The sequence below is a fragment of the Dasypus novemcinctus genome, chromosome 7 (genome assembly GCF_030445035.2).
Source record: "Dasypus novemcinctus isolate mDasNov1 chromosome 7, mDasNov1.1.hap2, whole genome shotgun sequence".
Lineage (NCBI taxonomy): Eukaryota > Metazoa > Chordata > Mammalia > Cingulata > Dasypodidae > Dasypus > Dasypus novemcinctus.
In genome coordinates, this window is record NC_080679.1 from 119,579,748 (window position 1) to 119,599,270 (window position 19,523).

Sequence of the window (19,523 nt, forward strand, 5' to 3'; positions counted from 1 at the left end):
AAATTCCTGGATATGGATTTTTTAAAATTCAGACAAAGATCAAGATGTGCATTCTATTTGATGATAACCATATGGGGAGTCTGATATGTGCGTATTCTCATTTGATCTCTTTAGCTTACATCTAAATATTTTTTCAGGTTGTTGGAGCAAACATTAGTTTTTGTTTCATGGATTACAGCTGCTTTCTCGCATCTTCAGAGGATGTTCTTTGATCCCTGAGCAAGGTGTATATTTTAACAAAGCTATAAGCATTTTGGGGGATGTATATTCTTTCTTTCAAATGAAGGCATAATTGTTAAGATTAATGTGCAAATTGGTCTGTTTCAGGTCGTATTGGGCTTACACTCTACTGATTACATTGTAAGTATATTTAAAGGGTGATATACAGTGTTGTTCAAGAACACATTTTAGTGGCTCACAGCTCTGCCTGGTGCATACGCAATAATGAAGGGGAAATCCAACAGATTTCTGACACTTCAAATGTGAAACAATGTTTTATTACACAGTTCCTTTGAAGAAACTGAATTTTATGGCAGGATAAGGTCCAGCAGCATGTGAGGTGTGATGCTGAACAGTTTAGAGAAATGCTATGCAAGGTTTACATTTCCTCTTTGGCATTTCATTGGAGTTTAATTAGTGAAGAAAATAAAGAGTGAGGGGTTAAAATTTAAATCACCCTTCTATGAGCCAAGGGGTGCAAAGAACTTTAGCATCCAGCAGAAGTTAGCAGAGAGGCATGGAATGGATTCCCTCTCAGAGCCCTGGGAAGGGACATAGGTGCTGCTGACACACTGAATTCAGACTTCTGGCACCCCAAGCCAGGAGAGAACACATTTTTTTTTTAAGATACCCAGTTTGTGGCACTTGGTTAGAGTAGCCCTCGGGCACAAATACACCAATTAATGCATCATTTTTTCCTGTTTTCTGTTCCTCAACTGAAACGTAAGATCCATAAGAGCAGGGCATTTTGTCTATTCACTTAGTACACTGATGACTTGATATATTCTAGATGCCCATTTGTTAAATGGTAGAAAAGAAAAAAATGGAAGGAACAGGGAAAAGAAAGGATATTAATAGGACATAACTCATTTGCAAGAAAAATTTTAATGTTGGAAAATGTTTTCATATTCATTGTCACATTAATCATCATGGCTGGTTGGTGAAGAAGGCAAGCTCGCTATTATTCACATATACAAATAAATAAACCAAATCTATTCTTTTAAGTTACCTGGCAAATTAGTCGAGGACCTAAGAGTGGATTCTTTTGTTGTTGCTGATTAGTGTGCTCCCCTACCTACCTCTTCAGCCACACAGAGCTCATTCTATCCCCACGGGCCCAGCTACAGGGTCTTCTATTAATGCTTCCTTCTGCTCAATATCCTTGCTTCAAGGACTATATAGAGATTCCACTGTCCATTTCTGAAACTCCCTGCCCAGTTTCTACTCTTTTTTCAAACCCCCCACTTATTAAGCTCTCAAGCACTGCTGGGTCTCCAGATTTCTATCTTCAAGAGCCCTTGTGATCAGACTGGGAGAAGTGGTTGGTTGTCTTGGGTCAGTCAGTCTTGGGAACTCTCAAGCTCAGACCTCCTCCTGCTGAGGCTGCCCAGGGAAGGGCTGAGGGCAACACCTATTCTGAACCAGTCTACTTTTTACTGCACCAAGAGCTTTAGTAACTCAGTGCATTTATATTAGCACAGAGTTTCCACCTGGTTATGGAAAGAAAGGAATCTACAATGTGTCATTTTAGTGCACCATATCCATTTTATATTCTCTGGTCTATATGTGAAATAAAGTTTCCTCCCCATTTCTTGTATATTCAATCTAACTCTTACGTCAGGGCTCTTTGTCTTTTTCCTTTTTTAAGGCATTATTCTCAGGACAAATTGTCCTTTTTGGTTTTTCAGAAAATGTGATGAATTTGGATTTTAATAATGGTCTGCAAGTTGTGATTTTAAATACCATTTACTAGAATAGTTTGCGTATTATTCATGCTTTTAAAAAGTCATCTAATATTTTAACTTTAATAATAAGAGGCTCAATTATTTTTAAAATGAGGTGTTTCAAGCATCTCAATATTTAAACTTCAGCTTATACATTATTGAGAAAAATGTTATTTTACTATTAAAATTAAGAAATAATTCTTCTTGCTTTTAATAGAAATAAATATATCAGTGTTTTTACTTGTCAAAAATCAGCAAGATACTTTTCAAATATATTTCACAGAGAATCTATATTAATTTCATAATCATCTACATAGGTAGAAACGATTATTATGTCCAGTTTACAGATAAGGAAAACAAACACAGAGAACTTATGATTTGTGGCAGTTTGGTATTGTTCATGAATTCCAAAAATAGATAATTGGATTGTGTTTGTAAACTGGTCTATTCTCTGGGCATATTAGATTGTATTGTAATCAGAGGTTTTACTTTTACCTTATTAATTCGAGATCAGGGCTTTTATTTTACCACATCATTAGGATGACTTGGTTTGAGTACCCGCCTACAGCTAGCCTACAGCTGTGGGCTATATAAATGGCTGTTCAATTAAAAACAGGGAAGTAACACACAGGGAAGGAGAACACAGAGAAGCAGATATGTGAGAAAAGAGCGATGGCTCCATTAGACAGGCAGAGGCCCAAGGAAGAGATGAGCCTAATAATCTGGAGCTGATCTTGTGGACAGACCGGTGCAGCTGAGCCCAGAAAGAAATGAGCCCCAGGGAGAGAGACAAGCCTTATACCAGCCTACAGTTGAGATCAGAAGAAGCTGGGACCATGGAACCTTAAGAGGAAGAGGAAGGCTGAACCCTCACAGACAGCACCTGCCATCTTTCTTCAACATGTGGCAAATGACTTTGGGTGAGAAAGTACCTCTTACGGTACCTTGAGTTGGACTCTTTAGGGTCTTGTGACGGTAAGCTTCTACCCCAAATAAATACCCTTCATAAAAGCCAACAGATTTCTGGTACTCTGCCTCAGCACCTCTTTGGCTAATACACAATTCTTCCAAATCTTAAAGTTAGCATTGGAGCTGTGATTTGAGCCCAAGTTGTAAGTTCATGACTGCATATACTCAGACAGTGTATTTGTGGTGACTAGACTGAAGCATATTGTCCCAAACTCTCTTTCCTATATGTTTCCAGTTAGGGTGGGTCAAGGAGAGATTCTTTCCGGAGACATGGAAGACAGACAGGAAGGAGAAGCCATTTTGCAGCACACACACATTGTTACTGATCTGCTGGATTTCCTCATTTCACTCAGCACTAGCTGAGTCTGCAACTCTTCCACCTTCCCTCGATCCTCTTTAGCGTCTCCAAATTCTGGGCCAGGTGTGTGTTTAACTCTATGACAAAGAGCCCTGGCTTCTGCAGGTTATTTACATGTGGCAGTTTGATATTACTGATTCAACTACTTCAGGAGGCATGGTTCAGGGTTGAGTCCCTGCCCCCTTGGTGGGCTGATATAAATGGACACTCACTCAAGAAAACACACAGGAAGACAGAGAGCTCCACAGACACAGAAGAGCAGAGAATTTGATCATCTCGGTCCTGCCATGTGACAGAATGGAGACAGCTCAGACAGTTAAAGCCCCAGGATGTGAGACGAGCCATTTGCCTGATGGCCTATAGCTGAGGTTGGGAAGAAGCTGGGCCCACGAAGCCTCAAGCGGAAGAGGAAGTCCTGAGAGACAGGCTTTATGCCAGCCTGCAACTGAGAGAAAGGAAGCCCGAAGGGGACAGCTGAACCCTTGCAGAGATCGCCCACCATCTTGCTTCAACACATGGCAACTGATTTTGGTGAGATGGCGGCCTTGAGCTGGACCTTTAGGGTCTTATAACTATAAGTTTTACCCCCAATAAATACCTTTATAAAAGCCAACAGATTTCTGGTACTTTGCATCAGCTCCACTTTGGCTGATTAATATCCCACATCAGTCCATCCTCCTGGGCTAAGGATTGTGCTTGGGAATTCCAGCTTGTTCTGCTTTGACTCTGCTGTCCATTCTTATAAACACGCCCACTTTGTCTTTTGTGATTAAGCTGCCTCTTGACTCCTGCCAATTCAAGATCTCATCATCCCAGGGACAGCAGTTCCCACAGTAATATTTGACTTACAAAGAAGAGCATCCAGAGAGCTCTTCAGGGATACTGAGGCTTCTCTCACAAATTTCTTGCTCACAATTATATTGATGGTGCATCCTCTGGACCCCCCCTAGGGTTGGTAAGCAGGTCTTACAAGAAAAATCCACTCTAACATTCTAACCAAGCCTTTGGATATCTGCATCTACATTACATTAAGGAAGTTCTTGCATTTCAACTTCAATTAATGTAGGCTGTCTTTTGGCCCATGTTTTATCCAACTAACCAAACAAAATGTTTGGAGCCCTTTCTAAGCCCTTAAATTACATTGTTAATCTAGAACCTCTGCTTAGTGAGACCATATCAATAAATTCAGCCTGACAAAACGTTACTTTGTTCCACAATGATCCTACATACTTATCCATTCCTATACAATTGCCCTGATTTCTGTCTGTATAAATTGGAAAAATCATGCATTTCTTTTGGAGCAAAGCACACCTCTTTCTGAGCTCTGCTGGAATTTCAGTTATAGTTTCTGGAAGCAAAGATGGGTGGTGGTAATGGGTCTTGAGAGGAATAAGCAGAATTCCATTACAGCTTCATCTGGAAAAACAGGGTTAATCTCCTCAAACACAGGAGGGACTTTTCCATAAAGGGAGAAAATTACAGGTTACCCAGCAAAGAAGACACAGCAGAATTTAGGGGTTCAATGTCCCCACCCATATCATGATCTAGCCATGTGTCCCCATTCCAGTTTTCAGAATCTTTTTCCTTTGCCCTCATTTTAAAAGCAGACATGCTACAAATTCAGGAATTCAATATGAATTGTCATTTAGTTTCTCCACATAATGAGACTCTGCATTTGGTTTTCAGGATTCTTAACTCTGTGGCTATAAGAACCAATATTTTTTTCTAGGGCACACAAAGAAACTTTCATGTCATTCATGCAGTACTTGGGTTGGGAATTTGAAACCCTGTACTCATCATTTTCTTTTACAACTTATCTAGCACATACCATAGTTAGTAACAATCAACCAACCCCATCATACTCATTGTCTTGACAAAAATATTCTAAGATACCAAATACATGGTCACCCTGAAGTTTGCCTCTTATATCCTTTTATCCAGTCATAATATGTTATATACATCTATTACAAAATCATACCATAGACTATCAGTGCCAACTTCATTATTAGAAACAGAACTTTTAATACCTTTAAATCTAATCAGATTAAAAAGTCAATTCCCCAAACCTTAGAACAAATTCAGAAATATCATACTTAAGGTTCTATTTCTGAAGAATCACTCCTGGTATCTAATTTGTATTAGTCAGGATTCTCCAGGGAAACAGAATCAACAGGATATTAGAATATATATTAAGATATTTATTATAAGAAATTGGATCATGCAGCTGTGGTGGCTAAGTCTAAACATAACTATTGGGTGTTCACTTCTGGGCAAGTTGACAAATGCAATTAACTGTAGCTCCTGTGAGGCTAGAAAACAAGTTACCTTCTTCTAAAGTACAATGGTAGAAAAGATATGGCTTAGATAGTATTATTCCAAAAAGGAGAGAATGGAAGGAATATAAGGGTTACTGGTTAAATTTCATTAGGTTTTAGGGCAGAAAGTAATTTTCCATCACTTAATATTCTGTATGTTGGACCTGTTGGAGTAGGGGCCATATCAGCCTCTGTCCTCTGATCCCCTGGCTCCATTCTCTCTGGGTCCTGTATCTGTGGCTTTGCCTTTGGAATCATTCTTTCATTTTATACCATCTCTGTCTCCTTCAGTCCAGGTTGACAGTGTTTCTGCAGGTACAAAAGTCTTAAAACTTTGTTGATCTTCTGTGGATATGAATGGGTTCCTCACCCACAGCCATGTAGATTCTCCACATATCCTTCCTGGATAACCCCTTCTCTATTCTTGGCTTCTGCTGAGAGGGTTGATTTGATCTGTAAGTCATATGTTTCATCTCTATAGCAGCCATACCCTTAGCAGCCTCTCCAGAAGACATTTTCCCATCTTTTGCAATGTTGAAAGGTGAAATTTTCCCAAATCATCAAATTCTGTTTCCTTTTTTCCTAACAAGTCCTTCCTCAATTTATCTTTCTCCCTCACATTTACTATAAGTAGCAAGGAAAATCCAGGTCACACATTCCACACTTGATTTGAAAATCTCTTCAGCTAAACATTCAAGCTCATCACCTACAAGCTCTACTTTTCACCCAACATAATTCAGCAAAGTTCCATGCAACTTCCTAACAAGGATTACCTTTACTCCAATTTCCAATAACATGTTCCTCATTTCTATCCAAAACATCACCAAAAACACCTTTAACATTCATATTTCCAGCATCAATGCATGTATTCTCTAAAGTAGTAGAGCCTCTCTCTATATCTCTCCTTTCTTCTTTCTGAGAACATGTGTATCCTAAAAAAATTGTTCTTTACCTCCACATTTTTATCAAACAATGTCTTCAAGGAAATCTAGGCTTCATTTTAAAAACATGCTCCTAAAAATTCTTCCAGCCTTTATTCTTGACTCAATTTGAAAGTCACATCCACTTTAGGTCTTTGGTACAGCAACACTCTGCTTCCTTGTATGGAAATCAGTGTTAAGTTCCCAGGGTTGTCCTAGGAAAGACTCACAAACTAGATGGCTTAAAACAACAGAAACTTATTCTCTCACAGTTCTGGAGTCTGAAGATTGAAATAAAGGTATCATCAGGCCTACCTCTCTAAAGGTTCGAGGAAGTATTCATTCCATGCATCTCTGCTAACTGCTGGTGGTTGCTGGCTATCCTTGTACCCAGTGTCCTAGGGGTTTTGTGCTTAAGCTATCCTTTCTCTTACATGGCAGGATTAAACATGGTGTCTTCCTTTTTTCTCTCTTTGTCTGTCTGTGTGAGTTCATTTATATCAGACCCAAAAAGGTGCAGGGATTTAACCTAAGTCTCGCCTTACTGACCATAGTCCAATAAAAAGTCCTACAGCAATCTTAACAGGTAATCTAATGAAAGCCCCTCAGCTGAATTTAATGCAATGAAAGGGTATCACACTGAGAGGAATAGATTCGTTTACATGCATAACCTTTCTCTTTTTGGGATTCACAAGACGATCTCAAACTGCACTCCTAGTGTTAGGATACTATTGAACTTAGTGTCAGTAAATTTAAAGTCTACCCATAACCACTGCTTTGTGCTCTCAAGCAGTTACCTATCTTCAGTGGTGAAATGCAGAAAAAGAGTAGTCAAGAGGATAGGGTTTAACCAGCAGTCTCGTTTATCAAAGTAATTACAGAGAAGAGAGGAGGTTCAAAGCAGTGAAGGTTATGCAAGGGCTTGCTTATGGCTGATCATTTAAGCAAGGTAAGAAAGAAATTGAGGAATGGAGGAAGTGGGAAGTGGAGGTAAAGGATAGAGAAAATCTGGGAGGTTTGAACATCCCAGTGAGAAAGATGATCTGTATGTTTTCAAAACTTTCTAGCAGCCTTGGCCATTCCATCTGCTAAAAACCTTCAGCTTCTCTTTATTCTTATTGCCAATGCCTTATTTCAGGTCATTGTTATCATTATTCCTAAAGCATTTTCCCTTGTCTCTAATCTATTGCTAATCAAAGCATGGTTCACAGGCCAGCATAATGAGCATCACTTGGGAGCTTATTAGAAATGCAAATTCTTGGGCCTCAACTTATGCATATTGAAAAAGAATCTCTAAGATGGGGGCTTAAGTGATTCCTATGCACAAACAATTTGAGAATCAGTGCCCTTGCTGAAGTCTATGCTTCGTAAAGTTACTCTAGGGATTTTCCAAATACACAAACCTCATTATGTTATGCTTCTGCTCAAGAATTTTCATTGGATCTCCTTTGCCTAAAACATACCATCTAAAAATCTTTAGTTAACTTCTTAATCACATCCTGTGCTCTAGTTTATTTTTTTTTAATTTGAATCTTCTTGCCTTACCCTTTGCTATTCTGTTTGCTCTGAGCATTCTCCCCTATCGTGCCACAGAGACAAAACAAACAAAAACCTTAATCTTCACATCTAAGCTGAGGCTTCTCCTGATTCCCATGGGCCAGTGTAAATGCCCCTTCTCCTTTGCTTCAACTGAAATTTATATAGCCTCCTTTTTAACAGGCTTTTCATTATATCATTGGGTTTTGCATTTTTTATACTCCACTGCATAGAAAGCTACTTGACATAAGAATATTTTTTCTTTTGTCTTTGCAGTCCAGGATCTAGTATAGTTATTAGTCATGAACTATATTTTATTGTAGGATGAGTGACCTGAAATAGTTATTCCAGAAAAAATGGTCTCTGAATTCAGATTCTAGGCCATGTCAAAATCCAGATTCATAACAACTTATTATGTGATGTACATAGCCAGAAATAATGAACAATCTGTTGATAGAGTATACTTGCTTATACCAGGTCATTTATGACTGTATTGACTATCTATAAATTCCTCATAGATTTTATTAGATAATAAAATATTTGTAACACTTTCTCTTGCATATGTGAAAAATACATACTCACTAATTTTTTAGCAAGATTTTGTGATTTGAGTGAATTAATTTCCTTGATATGTATCAGACTGTTTCCAGCTATTCTGGCTCTTTCCCCAAGAGTACCCTTGTGGTTCCCAGTAATATTTGCCTAAGTCCTGTGGTTTTGTTAACAGGGTTTTCCAGTTTGAGTTTGAACAATGATGAAATCCTTGATAATGACTGTCAGGTCTGAGCTCCTCTGTCAGAGTGGGAGGGTTCAGGGCCTTTGGCAAAGAAAAAGGCATGTGGAACCACAGGGAGTTTATGCATACTGTGTTTATTCTATGTTCCTTTAAGCTTCCTTTGTTCTCTCTACTTCTCTGTTTACCTGGGAGCTGCTTTTATGTTATTACTATCAGAACGTATGATTCGTTCTTACAGTGGCATACCTATAATGTTACATAAACTGATTGGCTGGTGTATGTGTCAGTTAGGACCAAGCCCATCCCCCAGAAGCTGAGTGTAGTTATGCTGTGTCACTGTTTCCCAGATGTGGCCAAGAATTAACCAGGACACTTAGGCCATTTAACTATTGGGACTAGCTCCTCCTACAATGACCTCATAAATTTCATGGTCTGGACAACCAAGTCAACCAGATCCATTCAGATTTGTTTTACAGTTTTAACATCACTGGAATCTACTCTCTATAGCCAAAAGCCAGGCTAGTCCCACACTTGACTCTACCTCAAGTGTGGTTGAATGCCCAGGCCCTGCCTGTCCAAGATGATGGATAGTAAGTGAGCAGAACTGAAAAATTGGTCGGGGATCAAGTCAGAATATGGGTGAGCTTGGCCTGGAGCATGCACATGTTTCCAACATAATTGTTGGCAGGCTTTGTGATGGCCTTTTGATGAAATGTGAGGTGAGATAAAATGCAGAAATAAATCAGAGCTTAAGAATCTAGATATGTCTTAGATACAGGTAAAATTTGAGACAATAATGGGAATGTGCCATAGAAGTTTTGCATCCCAGGGATTTACTCATCCAAGCAATATTTTAGCAGCTCTTTTTTATGTAGTTCACCCATACATTTCATTCTTATAAGTGTTGAGACTGTTAGATTGATAGTATAATAATTTCCTAAGCTCTTTCAATTTAATTGTGAAAAAATGATATATCATCTTGGACCATTGAAGAAGAGCAAGGAGTAGGGATACATCATGTGAAGGCCAGACGATGGCTAATCTCCTGGCAGCTAGGATTATAACCATCGGATTATCTTCTCAGGATAAGGGATAAAGTTCTGACATTTGAGTTTTGCCTCATACTATGGCCGCTAAGCAAACTCCTCATAGATTTTCAGTTTTTTCACTTAATTATTCATTTTAATGTATATTTTGTTTTTAGTAATGATCCATTGGGATCTTTGTTTCACACCAAATTAATTAGGATTTAGCCATAATTTGGTTCAATTTGATTATTTTTTCATCCAACTCCCATATTGATCTCAAGTAACTCGATACCAGCCCTCCAGGATATATCTGTCTACTTCAGTGAGGTAGAAAGATAGATGACTGAGTTAACCACAGGACTGTAAAGAAAGTGCATAGGATGTAATCTAAACTAGACTAGGAAATTGAGGGGTAGCTAAGAGAAGGCTTTACTTAGGAGGTCATTAGCTTAGAATAGACAATCCAACCAGATCATTCAGATTACACTGATTTACACTTTGTGACTTCACATTTTAAAAATGTAATTTGAGAATTGACTACGTATTCTTTACTTCTGCTAATACATTGAGTGCTCATGGCAGTCCTGCAGTGTTGAGACCCAACTGAAAGATAAGAAAACGTTCACATTTTGAAGTCAAATTGGTATATCATGATTTAGGGTATATTAGCCACTTTAGGGAAATGAATTTTCACATGCAGAATTTAACTTGCTTTTTATCTATCTATCTTTTTATTTATTTAGCAAATAAATATTTACTTACATAATTTGCTAGATGATAATCATATGGTACCTTTATATGTCTCTTGGAGAAGGGTTTTCTCTCCCTCTCAAAACCAACACCACAGTCACTTATCTCTGAATCTGCTTTAGAAAGAATAAAATATTTCTTTATATTATTAGAGCTGTAGCTTTAGATTTGAAAACACCATTGGAAGAAGTGACACATTAAAATGAATAACCTTCATTTAGTTTGCTGTGACATAAAAAAATATATTCTTTATCTATATTGTGATTAAAGAGTAAATTTTGGAGAGAGCAAGAAGACATTAATGAAATAGTGAGAAAGATGCTGTGAAACTTTGAAAGGAATGTAGGAAGAAAGTATATAGGGATATTGCATATAAATCTGAGACTTCTTCCCACTTTTGCTAAAGTGCAACCTGTTTATATGCTTAATCTTTCTCTATTAAAGAAAATAACCAACCAAAATTTTTGTTTAGGAGGTACCAGGAATTGAATCCAGGTCCTTGTACATGGGAAGCAGCTCAATCACTGAGCTACATCCATTCCTTTTCGTTTGGTTGTTTTGTATTTAGGAAGTACTGGGGATCAAACCCGCCCGGTGGACTTGGTCTAGTGGTTAGGGCGTCCATCTACCACATGGGAGGTCCGCAGTTCAAACCCCGGGCCTCCTTGACCCGTGTGGATGCATGCAAGGAGTGCCCTGCCACGCAGGGGTGTCCCCCACGTAGGGGAGCCCCATGCGCAAGGAGTGCATCCCGTAAGGAGAGCCACCCAGCGCGAGAGAAAGTGCAGCCTGCCCAGGAATGGTGCCGTACACACAGAGAGCTGACACAGCAAGATGACACAACAAAAAGAAACACAGATTCCTGTGCCACTGACAACAACAGAAGCGGACAAAGAAGAAGACACAGCAAATAGACACAGAGAGCAGACAACTGGAATGGGAGGGAGAAGGAGAGAGAAATTAAAAAAACAAGCAAACCTGGCCTCATATGTGGGAAGCAGGCTCTCAACCATTTAAGTTACATCTGTTCCCCATCAACCAACTTTTAAAAGTAGTTATTTTTCTGTTTATTTATATATCTATTTTTAATATTGAGACAGTCAAATTTTGCTCATTTGCTTCCATGATTAATAAGTTCCAGTATTAAAATGATTAAGGAGTGCTCTCTGGTTTAATCCTTAACATCTATGAAATTAGGCCAGCAAACTTGGTTTGTTGATATTATTCATTATAAGAGCACAATTAAAAACTAAGGTAAACTGCTACGTATAAGTTGGTTAGCATGAAACTGATTTAGACAGTAATCACAACTCTTCTAATTGCTAATCACTCTCTTATACTTCACTTTTTGTTATTGTCCTGGAGGGACATCAGCTTTGAACTTGTTCTTATTCATTTTCCTAATAAGTGTTTACAATAGAAATGGTTGAGTCAACACTCACCACCAATTTGACGGAATTAATTTGCTGTTAGGGAAACATCTGATTAGAGTAGACCTCTGATTTTTTGCAGATTTAACATGCAGTTTTGAAGATTCAGGGAGACTGAAGATCCATAATCCAAGTAGTCTGTAATTATATTCAAGGATGAATTTGATTATTTTGTGTTATTTATCTGAAATGAAGGATTGCCGCTCTTGATTAATAAATGCATGTGTCAGTGAGGGTGCTTTAGGTATCCTACCCAGATCAGATTCACAAACAAAAAGATGTACTTGCCCACCTTTCAGGAGTAGGATGAGCCACTGGTTGGTGTCATCATTGATTTAATGACATTAAAGATCTCTCCGAACTTTTCCCCGCAGTGCTAGTGTCATTTTATATTGATCCGCCTCGTGGTTATAGGATTATTACTGTTAGGAACTGGGGCCACATGTTTACTTGTATAAATCTAAAGACTGAGATTGGATCTTCTTGTCCAGTATTCTAAGCAAAAAAGATTTCTGTGATTTAACATGACTGGATTGTCTAAAATTGCATGTTCACATTTAATACCAACTGTGAACAAAGGGATTTAATTTGCTTATTATGTTCCACTGAAGCATATGGGCTCCATGACAAAAGGGTAGAAGTCCTTGGGTTCTTTTGGAAGCAGGAAGGTTCAATCTATGCTAATCACACAACCAAAATTATCTGCTCTAGCCCACTGTCCAGCATTCCCAACTCAATTAGACTTTGTTCTTCTTTTCATTTTTGTGTTTTGTGATTTTGTTTACTAATTTTTAACCTCATAGCTAATGAATAGCAATATAATTGTAGTAATACATAAATACAATAATGTAATATAGTAATAAAATAAGTACTTATTTAAAAGTATAAGGTAAAATATATCACTGAATATCTTACCACTGTGTTATTTTTTGGTGAAGATAATTTCCAACCTCTCTCTGCACATGTATGCATGTAGAAGAATGAATAACTAGATAAAGCAATATATATTGAAGGATAAAAGAAATAGTTTGTAAGAATGAGTTTATACTTTATATGCTATGCTTGAAAAGGAGTATGATAAAGGCTCTCTTAATTGACATCAATTTTTAACTGACTGTATATGAAGCACTAGATGCTCATGATTAATAGGCAACTTTTAGGGTAGCCATATACTTTGACTACTGCCAGTTGAAGCATGTGTTTTCTACCAGTCAGATAGGTTTGTTCCCAAGCCTTATTAAACTTATTATATATTTTATCATATACATAATGTATGTATATGAAATATTATGTAAACTGATGAAACATGAAATTGAAAAAAAGTTCTGTGTCTATGCAAATTAAATTGAATGCTTTTGAAAGATTTGTTCCTATTAAGTTAGTAAAAATTTGTGTAGAATTAGTGTGGGAGAGGCACTCTAAAATATTGGGATAAGATTTAAGAAAAAATCTGGAGGAGTTTGCAATCAGACTAGTTTAGAAATATTTTTAATATTTTACTGCCTTGCTCTTTGAAGATATTGATATTGGAAATTGTAAAAACTATGTTATATGATTAAACTGAATGGGAAATTTTGAACTACAATCAGTAGACATGTACTCAAAAAGGAGACATTCATCCTATATCAACCCACTGGTGAACAATGGACAGTGAAAATTTTCTTTAGGTTAATGTAAAAATATTAAGAATATCATATCATTCCTATTTGAACTTACTTTTTAAAAAAAATCAGCAACCAATTGCTTTAAATGACAGAGTTACTAATGCATAATATTAAAATTTTACTTAATTTTTATGGAAGGAAAATAATTTGAAGTAAAACTAAAACAAATGCTGAACTTCACATAAATAGATTTTACTAAGATTTTTTTAGGTTCCTCAGATATTGTCATCTATTTAAACTGTACATTCCACTTTTACAGTGTCAGTTGATTCTCTGCTGTGAAGGATGATTCTTGATTTTGTTGCTTTATTCAGCATTTATATATCATTCTGTGTCTATACTGTTCCTGATGTTGTGATTGTCATACATAAGTAAATTCTATAATTACTACTAGCTCTTATGCCAGAGTGTTTCCATTATTGAGTTATTCTAATTAATGTCTTAAAATGACTGAATTTTACCACTGGGCGGTTTATTTTTTTCTTCAAGAACATCATATGAATGCTATATTTCTGAAGGCTTTTAGTGTTCACTTTTGAAAATGCCCTCCTGTTGTCTTTTGTTTGAATGATAACATAGTTAGAAACAACTCAGAAATATTGAATCATACTTTCTTTTTTTAATTTTTTGTGGACAGTTTTACATTGTCTTTTATCATTGAATATTTCAGTGGAGAAGTCTGAAAGCAGCCTAACTTTTCCCCTTTTTGAATTTCCTTTTTCTGCCTGTAAAGCTACAAAATTCAAACTTTACTCTTAAAGATCAATGAAAAAAAACAACAGGCTGTATATGCTTGCTGGTTTTTCATTAATAAATTTTTCCTGTATTTTGCTGTTAGTGGGTTCAACGCTCACTGAGTTCAGTAAATTTTTTCCTGTATTGTATACCCAGTACTATTTTCCATTCCATTGGTTGGATTTTCTACTTCAAGATCAATTATGTTCAGTCTCCTTTGCCCACCTTCCATATCTATCATATTCTAATTGCTCTGGTATCTGTGGGCATTCACTCTATTACTTCTGTCCTTGTCAGTAGTTTGATATTCAGGGCCCTCTTCATTCATTGTGGCTTACATCATTTATTAGATCTAAACTGGAATTGTTTTGATATTCAATGTTTTTTGATAATTTTCATTCTGTTGTTTATTATACTAGCATTTCCCTATTCTAATCAGTTCATATTTACATTAAATTATGCAGTTGCCTCTGTTCTATGTCTTTTGTTTATTATGTGCCCCTCAATATACATCCCATCGGTGCTCAAATATAACCCTTTTAAAAAATGTTCTTTAAGTTGGGCAGTTGTCTACACCTTCTATTTACTTTGACTTAATATGAATCAATTCTCCTTCACAATTTTACCATCTTATCTAGTACATGGGTTTTTCCCTTGGAACAATAATTCGAATTCAGGTTGTTGAATTTAGTGTACTTTTCTGGATATATGGTAGCAAGCAGGAGGAGATCTTCAGTGAGACTGAGACCATTCCCTGCTAGATCACATAGGATATATTTTCTTCTTTGAAATTCTCAATGTTTCGGACCAGGGTCAATTCTTCTGGCAAGGTGGGTATCCTATAAGTCAACAAAACTCCCCAGGAGACAGCAAGCCCTTAGGTATTTCCTATCTATTTCAAGGTCCTACATTGTTGTGTGAAATTTTCCAACCACAAGAACAGTCTTCTTTTTTGAAACAGCCCCCAGTCAATGACTTGCCATTTTAATATATTTCTTGCAAAATTGGAAAACATTAGTAAAGATATCAGTGCTTAATCAACTCCCTTCTTTCCTCATTAGTGCTATAACCAGGGGAAGAAACTTCCTTTCTTTCCTTGTTTGCCCTTTTAGATATTTGTGATTATTTACTATTGGTGAATCTTAGGAAAAAATTTTGACTGCTTTTGTAACTTTTGCAAATTTGGGAGAGAGAGATTCGGCAATACTGCCTCTCTCTACCTCCTAACCCCCCAATTCCCTGGTACCTAAAATAATAATGGTTATCAGAGAAAAGAAGTAAAAGGAAGAAGTTTAAGAAAGTAAGGGTCTTGGAAGTCTTGAAATTATTAAAGATAGCACAATGAGTTCAGCAGTGGTGTGGACCATTACTATGACCTAGGCAGCGTCAGCCAACAGAACTTTATATGATGGTGGAAATGTTCTCTATCTGCACTGCCTAAAATTGTAGTCACTACCAAATGTGGCTTTTGAGCACTTGAACTATGCCTAGTGTAACTGAGGAAATTATCTATTTTATTTTAATTAATCTAAATTTTCATCTAAATAATCCATGTGGCTAGTGGTTATCATATTGGAGAGCTCAATTAATGGGTTCATTTTGAAAAAAGAAAATTAGTGATATTAATGTATTTTTTAATATGTATTTTTTTATTTTGAAAAAACACATAGATCACACAAAATGTTACTTTAAAAAATATATGGGGAATGGGAGGAAGAGATGAGAGGTGGAGGCATCTTTGGGACATGGAGCTGCCCTGGATGGTGCTTCAGAGGTAATCACCGGACATTGTAAATCCTCACAGGGCCCACTGGATGGAATGGAGGAGAGTATGGGCCATGATGTGGACCATTGTCTATGAGGTGCAGAGGTGCCCAAAGATGTACTTACCAAATCCAATGGATGTGTCATGATGATGGGAACGAGTGTTGTTGGGGGGGGGGGAGGGGGGTGGGGGGGTGGGGTAAATGGGACCTCACATATATATTTTTAATGTAATATTATTACAAAGTCAATAAAAAAAATAAATTAAAAAAATATATATAGGAGATTCCAATATGCCCCACTCCCCATACCCCCACTTTTTCCACATCAACAACTTTTTTCATTAGTGTGGTACATTCATTGCATTTGATGAATACATTTTGTTTTTTTTGTTTTTTTTTTTTTTGGTGTTTTCCTAATCTTTATTGCCTATTCTGTTCTTTTTTTTTTTTTAATATTTATTTATTATTATTTTTTTTAATTACAATAAAAAAAAATATATGAGGTCCCATTCAACCCCACCGCCCCCGCCCCCCACTCCCCCCACAGCAACACTCTCTCCCATCATCGTGATACATCCATTGCACCTGGTAAGTTCATCTCTGAGCATCTCTGCACCCCATAGTCAATGGTCCACATCATAGCCCAGACTCTCTCACGTTCCATCCAGTGGGCCCTGGGGGGATCTACAGTGTCCCGTAATTGTCCGTGAAGCACTATCCAGGACAACTCCACGTCCTGAAAACGCCTCCACATCTCATCTCTTCCTCCCGTTCCCCACACCCAGCAGCCCCCATGGCTACCGTTCCCACACCCATTCCACATTTTCTCTGTGGACATTGGATTGGTTGTGTCCATTGCACACCTATGTCAAGTGAGGGCTTAGATTGCACATGGGTACTGGATGCACTCTTCCTGCTTCTAGTTGTAGACACTCTAGGCTCCATGTTGTGGTGGTTGACCTTCTTCAACTCCATGTTAGCTGAGTGGAGTAAGTCCAATAAGTCAAAGTGTAGGAGCTGAAGTCTGTTGAGGCTCTGGGCCTGGGTGTCATATTATCAGTCCAGAGATTCAAATCCCCTACATATATCTTAAACCCAGCACCAACTACAATTCCAATAAAGTAGCATGCAAGTCTTGTGAAAAGAGATCCCCTCTGATGAATACATTTTGGAGCACTGCTATACAGCATAGATTATAGTTTACATTGTAGTTTACACTCTCCCCCAGTCCATTCAGGGGCTTATGACAGGATATAAAATGTCCTGCATCTGCAATATCATTCAGGACAACTCAAAGTCCCCAAAATGACCCCAATATCATAGCTCCTTTTCCCTCTCCCCACCTTCAGCAGCTCCAGTGGCCACTGTCTCCATATCAATGACATAATTTCTTTCATTGCTAGAGTCACAATAATTATATAATAGAATACCATTAAGTCCACCCTAGTCCATATTTTATCCCCCAATCCTGAGGATCCTGGGATGGCAATGCCCACTCCAACTCTGAATTGGGAGGGAGCTTTGATCCACATGGCTGATGAATGGGACTCTCCTGTTTGCACTTGTAGACCCTCTTGGTTCCTTGGTGTGGTGGTTGTCCATCTTCACCTCCCTGTCAACTGACCTGGGTGAGTCCAATGAACTGGAGAGTAAGTATTGCAACTCTGCTGAGGTTTAGGGCCCAGCTGGCACATGGACAGCCCAGAGTTTCAAGTCTCCTGGGCATATACCAAACCCAGCACCAATCACATGTTCAATAAAAGGGACAGAAGAGGCATGTGTAGAGAAGTCACATCTGAGTCCATTTTTGTCACACTCAGGAGCACAAATTCCAAAGTAGGGCCCACTGGCAAGGCATCAAACTCTGGAGCCATCAGCCATGACTCTAGGACCTGGGTGTCTCTGTAGCCTTCAGGAGCACCACTACCTGGGGTTGTATCTACTTTGGCTATGAGATCCAGCTGAGGCATGAATAAGTGCCACCCCTCTGATGACCTCCCAACTCATTTTGAAGTCTCTTAGCCGTATAAACTCATTTGTCTTTACCATTTCTCCTTTTATTTAAGGTCTTTTCCAGTTGCATCATCAGCTGGTGCTTGGTAGTAACCCCTCTGTGCCAGGGAGGCTCATCTCCGGGACTAGAGTCCCATGCTGGGGAGAAGGTAATGCATTTAATGCTGACTTTAGCTTAGAGATTGGCTACATTTGAGCAACATGGAGGCTCTCAGGACGTAACTCTAAGGCACCCTGCAATACTAGGTCAAGTTGAAATTTCAAGCACAACAGGATCATAAGCATAGTTTTCAGTATTAAGTATCGTTGGACCATCCTTCTTTACTGGTCATTGCCCCTGCACTTGGGGGATTGTTGCTGTTCCATTAGAGAATGTGTCAGAGCTCCCCATGATGAGAACCCAGCACTCCCTCAATTGTCGTGAGAATCTCTACCCACTGTGTCAATACCCAACAAACATCTGGACATATCTATATACCCTATATGCATGCCCAGGTGAACTCCCTCCCATGCATCTCCCATCAATGTCATCCCACACCAACGCTCCTCCCCTGCCATGGTTGAACCCCTCTTTGAACCAAAACTTCTTAGAAAATGAAGCCTGATATATTGCCAAATTCAATTAATAGGAAAATGAAATAACAATGATAGGTTTAAACATTAGAAATAAAATATACAGTAATTTAGAAATAAAGTAAAAAATTGGAGTATTAAAAAATGAAAACTATTATAAAATTCAAAAAAATTTTTTTTGATATTTTGCCTTTCATCACTCTAATACATGCTGTCCTGTAGGTATAGTGGCAATCTCTTCCATTTTTTCCTCAGTGTCTTACCTATTTTTTTTTCATTATGTCTTCAAAGAAGTTTTAGGTCACAGTAAAGTCACAAACAGAATAGGGGACTCCCTTATACGCAACATCCTTCCCCTTTTCCCCCTCCTCCACCAATAATTTTTTTACGTGTGCATGTTACATTTTCTACAACTGATGTACAAATATTGAAACATAGCTACCAATCATGGTCAGTAGTTTACATTATGGTTATATTTTAGAATATTAATGTTTTATTATAGACATTTATTCATCTGATTCCTCCATGACATTGCTAGATCATTTTATCAAAAACTCACTTAGGGCAAATATTTCAAATAAAAGGGAATCTTTTATTTCATACATGCTGTCACCATAAACAGCATAAGTGTTCCTATTATTTAATTCCTTCTTAATTACCTTAACACTGTTGACAATTTCCATGTTGCTGGACCATAATATTCAGTATGGCTCATCTGCAAATTAGGGCACTTGTCATGTTCCTTTACAGAGAAAGACAGCAGATAGAATTTTCTAGAGAAGCAAAA

The 19,523-nt window shown here is 37.8% G+C and overlaps 1 protein-coding gene across 1 annotated transcript in view; it reads left to right on the forward strand.

The window, feature by feature from the left end:
* The window catches only part of DPP10 (dipeptidyl peptidase like 10), a 1,447,377-nt gene that overhangs the window by 520,659 nt on the left and 907,195 nt on the right, over positions 1-19,523 (forward strand). The window lies entirely within an intron of this gene.